Raw genomic sequence first — 12314 nt, forward strand, 5'->3', positions numbered from 1 at the left:
TCAAAATTTCAGGATTTAAAATATAACATTTATTCAATTAATGGCTTTCAACATAAAATTTTTTTCGTTTATAACATTTTGTATTTTTTTATAGAAAAATCTTTTTTATGTAAACAGTTCCATTTTTCTTGAAATTTTCTGAATTTAAACATCAAAGAAAGTCTTTCTACTCCATCTTATTTTTCAATTTTCTTAAAATTTCACTTCTTTTTCACATTTTAGTAGAAAAAACCAGTCACGTCAAGAACTCCAATTTACAAGTCAGTCGACACACTTCTCGAACCAAATGAAGCGGTTAATTATCCATCATAACATCCATCAAAGAAAGTCTCCAATTTCCTAAAAATGTTTAAATATAAATATCACATTTATTTAAGTAAAGCTTTTCTAATTCCTTACATGCTTCAGGATTTAAATACCGTATGTCTCTAAGTAAAGGCTTTCTTTTTCCGCAGTTTTTTTCATGTTTAAAAATTTACGCTTCTTTTATTGAATTTTAATAACAAAAACCCTTTTTATGTCAGAAATTGAATTTTTATCAAAAACTTCAGAACTTATACATCATATTTCTTCACGAAAAACCTTCCCACTTCGCTAAAATTCTCATTTTTAACAATATGCACTAATCTTTTCCAAATTTGGTTTGTAAAAACCCATTTCATATCAAGAATTCCAGTTTCTCGCAAACTTTAGATAAATATCACGTTTTTTCAAGTGAGCCTTTCCTACTTCATTAACTAATTTAAACAGATTTTTTCATCAGTTTTTCTATAACTAACAATTTACACTTCTCATTTTGATTTTATTAATAAAAGCTTTTTCTTGTCAAGAAATTCACATATATCAGCAATTTCAGAATTGGAATATAACATTTCGTGAAGTAAGGCATTTCTACTTCATCAAATTCTCATTTTCAACAACTTCTACTCTCCTTTTCGAAAGAAAAAACTGCCACTATTCTTAAAAATTTTCGGATTTAAATATCAAATTTTTTCAAGTAAAACCTTTATTCAAGTAAAATTTTCACTTCTTACTTGAATAAAAGTAATGGACAAAATTAACTGAAAAAAAATTTCAGCTTTTGAAACGCCACGAGAAAAATATAAATCTTTGTAACAGGCAAAACAATTGAAAAATTTTTTTTCAATTTAGAAAAGTTTGAATTTGTGTTTTTGCTCGACATAAGTTAAAAATCTGTTTTCCTCTCAATAAAAAATGGAAATTTAGGAAAAGTTACAACAAATTCAAAAGTAGAAAATAGAAAAAAATCCCAAACTTGGAAATCTGTTTTGTTCGAGAAAACTTGAAAATGGTATTACTTTTCCATTTATAAACAATTCATTTCATGACTTTACGCCACAATTGAAGAAAAATTCCTCACCAACATAAAAATAGAAAATAATCGGAAAATAACGACAAAAAAGGAATAAAAACTTTAAGAAGAGGAATAGGAAATAGGAAAATCTTTGAAATTTTTTAAGCAAAATGGAAAATTATAAAAGATTTTGAAAATTAGAAAAAGACGAAATCACTATTCAAATTAATTAACACAAAAATATGTTACAACTTCTTCAAAAAAATTTGAAGACCTGTGGAATGAATCAACTAAAAATTGAAAACTTGTAAAAATATATTCGATCATGCTTAGTCATAAAATTGATTTACCACTGAAATTAGATCCATCATTTTGATGGCTATAGTAATCTCAATATAGGTTAAGTTGACGCGCCAAATAAACTGATATTCACCTAATTTGAACCGAACCGAATGTAACTTAGCATGATTTAACATCAGCTAAATCAAGGATCTAACTTTAATTGCCATAAAGTCACGTTGGTCAGAATGACCAAATGTGTTTTCACATATTTTCCATCTTTTGTTGAATTTATTCAAAGGTATGAAATTTTTAACAGTAAAAAGTTCAAGATTGCGAATTGTATTGCTCACTTGACTCTGTCTTTCCAATTTTTTTCACAATTTTCTATTCAATTTTGGTCATTTTTATTTCGGATTTTTCTTCCGATTTTGTCGTAGAATTTTCAAAAATCTCAATCTTTATTCGAGAAATTCAAACTTTTAAATTTTTGTGAGGAAGCTTTCAAAAATTTTCACTGTTGTCGAGGCTTTTTGCTTTTCTCCTATTTGTCCGTAAGATGTCAAAAATCATCCTTTTTGTTGAGATTTTATGTCTTTCTTCCATTCAGTCAGTTTTAAATCCCCTGTTTTTACATTGTGAATTTTTCACTATTTTCAATTTTTGTCCAGCAGGACACAGATTTCCAATTTTCATATAGGTTTTTCAAGCCAGTTACTATTTGCGCTCTCAATTTTTTTTTCTTAATTTTTGTTGTAAAGTTCCCCCATATTTCTAATTTTGTCAAGAGAACACCCAGATTTCCAATTTTTTGTCAAGCGAAAATAGATATAAAATTTTTCTGAGTCTTAATTCAAATATTTTTGATTTTTGTTCAGTTAAATTTGTGTTTCGAATATTTGTTCAAGAGAAAGGCGCAATTTTTAAAAAAAAAAGTAAGATTTGATTAAGTAGAAAGACCTTAATTAAGAAAACGTAATATTTAAGAAAACTTTTTAAACAGTGGAATTCTAAGCGTAAAAAGGGGTTTTGCTATTGAACTTGAAAAAGAGTGCACATTGTTAAAAATAATGTCCACTCCACCCTGTTACTTGTTGTAGTCAGCTACAAACCTTGGGCTAGAGATTGTGATCTGCTTCCCCTGATTTTTGTCTCATCTTTCCACTGTTGTCTCTTCTTCTACTGCCTTGCAATTTGAGGCTAGTGTCACCATTCTTATATCAAACAATTCTATGACGGCTAGCTTTCGATATTCTCGCACAAATGCAACGCTCTACCCTCTCCCTGTATTCTTAATTTTTTTTTTTTTGGCTTCAGAGGTATGGTCTCTTTTCCAAATCTATTTCGAATGATTTTACCAGTTGCATTTATCTACATTTCGCACAGAAGGTCGAATGGTTTTGTTCAGTTAAAAATGTGTCAAAGCTAAGGCTATATCTGGGTGGGAGAGTTTGAGATAGCCTGATTACGATTCCACCTGCAAGATAATGGCATCGCATAGTTTCAGGAGCCGTAGTAACACCCTAATGAATCTCGAAGTCAAGTATAAACGATTCGAATTAGCCAAAACAAAGTTTTTGAGGACGAAAATGTTTGGCTTATTGGGTGCATACTGCCTTAGTGAGGTTTTTTCGTAAAATAGGATCATCTGCTCATGAATTAAACAATTTTTGTCATTCGGAAGAAAAAGCAAAAGGTACGGAAACGGTCGATAACTAACTGAATTCTCCACGACTGATTGTTCTTCTTAATGTTTTCAGAAATTTCTTCATCGACAACAAATTTTAAATTGCTTCTTAGCGTGAAGAAACGGTTTTTTCCAATGTTTTCTGACATCTGGTTTTCACGCTACAGTGCCTTCCAGTACATTTCGATTTGAGGATATTTGAAATTACCCTTCAATGTTACAACTCCAAAACATTTCTTAAGTTTGTCATTAGTAACATTCAGGCTCTTGTGAATCTTTTATATAGGTTTAGTTTTTGGCTTACGCCGTCTACTCGAAAAAAGACTGGGGAATATTTTGTGAACCACTCTTCTGGTTTTCAAACAAAATGGTTAGTAAAGATAACTTCATCTCTTACTGAACCCAAGTGAGTCTGAAGCCTCGTGTTTTCCCTCCCTTTTATCTATTTGGGTCGTTTCATAGGTCACTTGCAATATTCGAGCCTGCTTGGCTAGAGGTATATCATCTTCAAAATCAGACTCAAGCTCAGATACTCCCTAGTCGACAGTACTTTCATTGCTTGGAAGGAATGCACTGTTAGGATCTTTATCTTCACTTTTAACTCCAAGTTCCATATCGTGAGACTCAAAAAAGTCATCATCACTTTTATCTGCAGAGATGTCCTTGAAATCACTAGCGTCAATGATTGCCAAGGAATTAGACAAGGTAACTTAAGAGAAAACAGGTAACATAAGAGAAAACCTGGTTCTCAGCTTCTGGAGATGACCACTAGCGAAAGAAAAGAAAACAACAATAAGTAAAGAGAAATGGCTTAAAACATTTTTCATTGGTAATGTAGTTTCAAGTTCATTCATTAAAATTTTTCATTACGCTTTAGAGCCTTTATTCTGGAGTTAGATTAGTTTTATGATCTCTATGGGGCTGGTAAGATAAGATGTTAAAAAATCACTACCGCAAGCCCAGAAAAGGCCAAATTCGGAATTCGGAGACAAAATATCATATAAAAACACGAAAACTGGCAAAAAGACAACAACAACGACGAAAAAGAAAAATCAGAATGAACAATTATTTGTGCATTAATAATTTTACTGTAAAAATTCAATTAAAAGTTAAAAGATAAAAATTGGTCGAACTTAACTTAAATAAAAATACCATGGACACAGGTTAAAAAATAAGAATTAAAACGGACATTAAAATAGAAGAGGGGGTAAAATTAGTGAACAAAAACAAAAAAAGAACGAGATATAAATATATATATATATATATGTATATATATATATATATATATATATATATATATATATATATATATATATATATATATATATACATATATACATATATATATATATATATATATATATATATATATATATATATATATATATATATATATATATATATATATATATATGTATATATATATATATATATATATATATATATATATATATATATATATATATATATATATATATATATATATATATATATATATATATATATATATATACATATATACATATATATATATATGTATATATATATATATATATATATATATATATATATATATATATATATATATATATATATATATATATATATATATATATATATATACATATATATATATATATATATATATATATATATATATATATATATATATATATATATATATATATATATATTCATAATGAAGAGAGAAATCACCAATGCAACAGCACAAACACATTAAAAAAAAAAAAAGACAGAAGAAGAAAAGGAAGACCGTTTTCCTATATTAGTGATTAATATAGATCAGCACTTGAATGAGGCCTTAACCCTACTCATCCATACAATCACATAGGTCAAACAGCATAGCCATACACAATCAACCATAAAGAATAATCCATGGACAGGCAGTCGTGTCGTCAGTAAGTATAAGTAAGTATATATATATATATATATATATATATATATATATATATATATATATATATATATATATATATATATATATATATATATATATATATATATATATATATATATATATATATATATATATATATATATATAGCCCAGAAAAGGCCAAATTCGGAATTCGGAGTCAAAATATCATATGAAAACACGAAAACTGGCAAAAAGACAACAACAATGACGAAAAAGAAAAATCAGATTGAACAATTATTTGTGCATTAATAATTTTACTGTAAAAATTCAATTAAAAGTTAAAAGATAAAAATTGGTCGAACTTAACTTAAAAAAAAATACCATGGACACAGGTTAAAAAATAAGAATTAAAACGGACATTAAAATAGAAGAGGGGGTAAAATTAGTGAACAAAAACAAAAAAAGAACGAGATATAATATATATATATATATATATATATATATATATATATATATATATATATATATATATATATATATATATATATATATATATATATATATATATATATATATATATATATATATATAATGAAGAGAGAAATCACCAATGCAACAGCACAAACACATTAAAAAAAAAAAGACAGAAGGAGAAAAGGAGGACTCTTTTCCTACATTAGTGATTAATATAGATCAGCACTTGAATGAGGCCTTAACCCTACTCATCCATACAATCACATAGGTCAAACAGCATAGCCATACACAATCAACCATAAAGAATAATCCATGGACAGGCAGTCGTGTCGTCAGTAAGTATATATATATATATATATATATATATATATATATATATATATATATATATATATATATATATATATATATATCTATATATATAAAAATAAGTTGTCTGTGGATCTGTGGATCGTGGATCAGGTGACGTCACCTGAAAAAACTGGATCAGGTGAGGTCAAAACTGAAAAAACTAAAAAAAGGCAAAAACTACAAAAAAAAACTAAAAACTAATAAAAAAAATAAAAAAGCTAAAAAACTAAAAAAACTAAAAAAAGGCAAAAACTACAAAAAAAACTAAAAACTAATAAAAAAGCTAAAAAACTAAAAAAACTAAAAAAAGGCAAAAACTACAAAAAAAAACTAGAAACTAATAAAAAAAATAAAAAAGCTAAAAAACTAAAAAAACTAAAAAAACTAAAAAAGGTAAAAAACTAAAAAAACCAAAAACTAAAAAAAACTAAAAAAAAGGAAAAAACTGAAAAATAAGCTAAAATAAAGGTAAAAACCAATAAAAAACTAAAAAAAACTGAAAAAACTAAAAAAAAGGCAAAAACTACAAAAAAAACTAAAAACTAATAAAAAAAAGTAAAAAAGCTAAAAAACTAAAAAAACTAAAAAAACTAAAAAAAGGTAAAAAACTAAAAAAAATAAAAAATAAAAAAAAAACTAAAAAAAAGGAAAAAACTGAAAAATAAGCTAAAATAAAGGTAAAAACCAATAAAAAACTAAAAAGAAAAAAAGGAAAAACTAAAAAAAAATTTCATCTAAAAAACTAAAAAAAACTAAAAAAGGTAAAAACTAAAAGAACTAAAAAAGAAAAAAATAAATGACGACACTCAAAGAGAAAGCGACCAGGACAAAAGGAATGTTCGATTAGCAATCAACAAAGCACCGGGACACAGGGAGTATAAATGACGACCAGGACATAAGTAAAAAAAAAAACTAACAAAACCAAAAAGAAGGTAAAAACTACAAAAAAACTAAAAAGAAAAAAAAACTAAAAACTAATAAAAAAACTAAAAAATCTAAAAATCTAAATTAACTAAAAAAAAAAAAAAAAGGAAAAAAATAAAGGAGAAAAACAAAACTAAAAAACGAATGTATATACAGACCGGGACACCGGGATACAAATGACGACCGGGACACAGGGAATATAAATGACGACCGGGACACAGGGACACAACTACAACGGGGACACCGGGGGAAACAGGGGGATATAAATGACGACCGGGACACCGGGACAGGGAATGGTCGATTAGCAATCACCATCAACAAAGCTCAAGGGCAATCATTAGAATCATGAGGTATAGATCTGAATACAGATTGTTTTCCCATGGACCATTATATGTTGCATGTTCAAGAGTCGGTAAACCTGACAATCTATTTATATGCAAAGACAATGGGACAGCAAAGAATGTTGTATATTCGCAAGTTTTACGTAGTTAAAACCATATATATATATATATATATATATATATATATATATATATATATATATATATATATATATATATATATATATATCTATCTATCTATATTCACAGGTGGGACATAGGGACACAACTACAATGGCGCGTAACTATTATGGCGCGTAACGACTTACGCGCGCGGGGGGGCTTTGGGGGGGGCGCGAAGCGCCCCCACCAACTAGGTGTTGGGGTGGCGCGAAGTGCCACCCCAACAGCTAGTATATATATATATATATATATATATATATATATATATATATAGAAATAGAAATTATTACGTATAAAAGGGGTTTTGTCTCCTCCTTAATACCTCGCTCTTTGCGCTAAAGTATTTCTTAGTAATTTCAACTATTTATTTTATGGCCTTTGCGATTCAGGGGTCATTCTTAAAGAATTTAGACAAAATTCAAGCTTTAGCGAAAAGAGCAAGGTATTGAAGAGGGGGCGAACCCCCTCATATGCGTAATAAAAATATACAAATATAGAAGTTTGTTACTTAAGTTAATTCGTAAGTTACGTATATTTATTACTAATAAAGACGTTCGTAAAAAAATATAGGCTCTAGTTGCCTTTTTAAGTAGCCAAAAATTGCAGGTCAACTAGGCCTCTTCTTCCACAACTTTGTATTATCAAAATTGTCATATCAAAACTATGAGAAAGCCATTTAGCCAAAAAAAAAACAAAAAATTAATATACACATTTTATTTTAATTATTCATGTGTGGTGAGCCAGAATCAAAACATGCATTAAACGTTTAGAAATTGAATAAGCAAAATATGTTTTTTTTAACTGCAAGTAAGGAGTGACATTGAAGCTTAAGACGAACAGAAATTACTCCGTATATGAAAGGGGTTGTCCCCTTCTCAACACCTTGCTCTTTACACTAAAATTTTCTATTGTTTTGAAACGTGGAGTTGTGAGAAAGAGTCAAACTTTATCGTAAAGAGCGGGGCGTCGAGGAGGGGACAACCCCTTTCATATATGGAATAATTTCTGTTCGTTTTAAATTTTAATGTCGCTCCTTACTTACAGTTAAAAAAAAAACATTTTTTTTAAAATTTAAATCTGCATAACAACTCAACAGTTTCTTATTATATACTAGCTGTTGGGGTGGCGCTTCGCGCCACCCCAACACCTAGTTGGTGGGGCACTTCGCGCCCCCCCAAGCCCCCCCTGCGCGCGTAAGTCGTTACGCGCCATATTAGTTACGCGCCATTGTAGTTGTGTCCCTGTGTCCCACCTGTGAATATAGATAGATTTATATATGTGTTTCAAACTACGTAAAAATTGCGAATATACAACATTCTTGGCTTTCCCATTGTCTCTGCATATACAAAGCCGTATGTACTAATAATGACGTCATATGCAAACGCTCTTTTTACAAACAAACAAACATGCATACACACAACTCGTTTTTATATAGATAGATAGATAAATAGATACAATACAAATTAACTGCGTAAAACTTGCGAATATACAACATTCTTCGCTGTCCAATTGTCGCTGCATATAAATAGATTGTCAGGTTTACCGACCCTCGAACATGCAACGTACAATTGTCCATGGGAAAAACAATTAGTATTAAGATCTATACCACATTTTTCTAATGATTGACCTTGAGCTTTGTTAATGGTGATTGCAAATGCTAATCGAATTGGAAATTGCAATCTTTTAAATTGAAAAGGCAGATCCGTTGGAATCATGGGAATGCGAGGAATAAGAACAGCCTCACCCTCAAAAGGCCCTGTCAAGATTGTGGCCTCTATTAGGTTTTCCATTGTTTTTTTTACGGCAAGTCGCGTGCCATTGCAAAGCTTTGGTGGGTTGATATTTCTTAAAAGTATTATTGGTACGCCTATTTTTAGTTGTAGCACGTGTGGTGGAAACCCTGAAGGATCTATGGAATTTAAAAATTCAGATGGATAATTAACCGCTTCATTTGGTTCCAAAACTGTGTCGACTGACTTGTAAAGGACTGCCTGGTCTCGAATCTTGGTCAAAACAATATTGTTGATTTCGTGGACGTCTATATTTTTGGGTGCGAGAATCGCTCTTTCACTTAGCCATTTATTATTTTTATAATTTTTTAGAATATTCGGAAATACTTTTTCAATCAATTCATTTTTGGACGTCACTAAATTACAGAAATCAGCAGGTAGTTGTATACGTCCTGAAATTGAGTCTACTGGGAGCTTTCCGTTTCCAATTGCCAGCAATTGATCTGAAAATGTTTGACCAAAGTCTTGCGAATATACAACATTCTTGGCTTTCCCATTGTCTGTGCATATACAAAGCCGTATAAATAGATTGTCAGGTTTACCGACCCTCGAACATGCAACGTACAATTGTCCATGGGAAAACAATCAGTATTAAGATCTATACCACATTTTTCTAATGATTGACCTTGAGCTTTGTTAATGGTGATTGCAAATGCTAATCGAATTGGGAATTGCAATCTTTCAAATTGAAAAGGCAGATCCGTTGGAATCATGGAAATGCGAGGAATAAGAACAGCCTCACCCTCAAAAGGCCCTGTCAAGATTGTGGCCTCTATTAGGTTTTCCATTGTTTTTTTTACGGCAAGTCGTGTGCCATTGCAAAGCTTTGGTGGGTTATGTACTAATAATGACGTCATATGCAAACGCTCTTTTTACAAACAAACAAACATACATACACACAACTCGTTTTTATATAGATAGATAGATAAATAGATACAATACAAATTAACTGCGTAAAACTTGCGAATATACAACATTCTTCGCTGTCCAATTGTCGCTGCATATAAATAGATTGTCAGGTTTTTATTTTTATAATTTTTTAGAATATTCGGAAATACTTTTTCAATCAATTCATTTTTGGACGTCACTAAATTACAGAAATCAGCAGGTAGTTGTATACGTCCTGAAATTGAGTCTACTGGGAGCTTTCCGTTTCCAATTGCCAGCAATTGATCTGAAAATGTTTGACCAAAGTCTTGCGAATATACAACATTCTTGGCTTTCCCATTGTCTGTGCATATACAAAGCCGTATAAATAGATTGTCAGGTTTACCGACCCTCGAACATGCAACGTACAATTGTCCATGGGAAAAACAATCAGTATTAAGATCTATACCACATTTTTCTAATGATTGACCTTGAGCTTTGTTAATGGTGATTGCAAATGCTAATCGAATTGGGAATTGCAATCTTTTAAATTGAAAAGGCAGATCCGTTGGAATCACGGAAATGCGAGGAATAAGAACAGCCTCACCCTCAAAAGGCCCTGTCAAGATTGTGGCCTCTATTAGGTTTTCCATTGTTTTTTTTACGGCAAGTCGCGTGCCATTGCAAAGCTTTGGTGGGTTGATATTTCTTAAAAGTATTATTGGTACGCCTATTTTTAGTTGTAGCACGTGTGGTGGAAACTCTGAAAGATCTATGGAATTTAAAAATTCAGATGGATAATTAACCGCTTCATTTGGTTCCAAAACTGTGTCGACTGACTTGTAAAGGACTGCCTGGTCTCGAATCTTGGTCAAAACAATATTGTTGATTTCGTAGACGTCTATATTTTTGGGTGCGAGAATCGCTCTTTCACTTAGCCATTTATTATTTCTTATAATTTTTTCGAATATTCGGAAATACTTTTTCAATCAATTCATTTTTGGACGTCACTAAATTACAGAAATCAGCAGGTAGTTGTATACGTCCTGAAATTGAGTCTACTGGGAGCTTTCCGTTTCCAATTGCCAGCAATTGATCTGAAAATGTTTGACCAGAGTCATCGTTTTGCAATCGGACACGCATATTTGTAGTTAATTTTAATATTTTTACGTGTGCCCATAAATTAGAATTTTTCAGGCAAGCATTCATTTCCTTGCTGTTCTTTTGATTCCTCGGCACGCTTTCTTTTCTGACTTTCTCAGAAAAGAAAGCGTGCAGAAAAGAAAAAAAAAAGATCAGCAGCAAGTTTTTTGGCAACTATTTGAGCATCTTCATCGGCTTTTGCCATTGTAAGTTCATCAGTCATTTTAAACTTAAACATTAATAGATTTCTACGTGAACATATATGTCTTAAATATCCTTAATGACGTCACCGTCATAGCAAAAATGACGACAACTAACTTCTTGACGTCAGTCGACACAGAAACATGACGTCACCTGACAGACAGACAGACACACAGACAGACAACTTATTTTTATATATATAGATTGACCGAATAATACTGCGAGAGTCGCCACCAACAAAAAATTTTAATATTGGAGAAATCTTCGGCCAACTTTTTTTTCACACGCTATGTTATCTTTTGTCCCATAATTTACTGACTTATTTTACCTGGATTTTGCATAAATTTTTCTGGTCCTGTTTCGGATTGGTCTTTATCTACAGTTTTCTACCATCAATAATTTGCTTAGCTTGATCATGTGGTTTCAAGCATGCACTGTAAGGAAACTATTTTAAAACTTGTGAACTCTTAAAAGTAGAAACATTTATTGAACAAACTTTTAAATGTAGAAATATTTTTTGTGCCCTTTAAAGCTCTTAGAACCATTCCTGACACTAGTATTTGTTGATTTTTCATTTTAGAGGTAATTTATAGAGCGTAAAAATGTGTTTCATCAAATACTATTATTAGAAGTTTATCTTAATGACATTTAGAGTTATTTAGATTTCTCCTACAGTTCACCTAAAATAATTACTCTCTTGTTTGTTCTTTTCTTTTTCCAAAAAAAAAATACCTTCTCAAACCCAAAGGTTGGTTCCCTGGACTCCCTCTGACCTGGGTGATTTTTGCTGTTTTCTTGAATTCTTAGCAATAGCGGTTGGTCTTAAGCTCCTTGGGTTTTTTTCTCCTCTTTTGCTATTCATTTACCATTCTCAGTAAATGAGAAAGAAATACTTAAAAAGA

General features: G+C 30.4%; 1 protein-coding gene across 2 annotated transcripts in view; it reads right to left on the reverse strand.

Annotated features, from left to right (window-relative positions):
- The window catches only part of LOC136029201 (visual pigment-like receptor peropsin), a 218124-nt gene that overhangs the window by 93654 nt on the left and 112156 nt on the right, over positions 1–12314 (reverse strand). The gene's annotated exons all lie outside the window — the stretch shown is intronic.

Source organism: Artemia franciscana, chromosome 7 (assembly GCF_032884065.1).
Source record: "Artemia franciscana chromosome 7, ASM3288406v1, whole genome shotgun sequence".
Classification (NCBI taxonomy): domain Eukaryota; kingdom Metazoa; phylum Arthropoda; class Branchiopoda; order Anostraca; family Artemiidae; genus Artemia; species Artemia franciscana.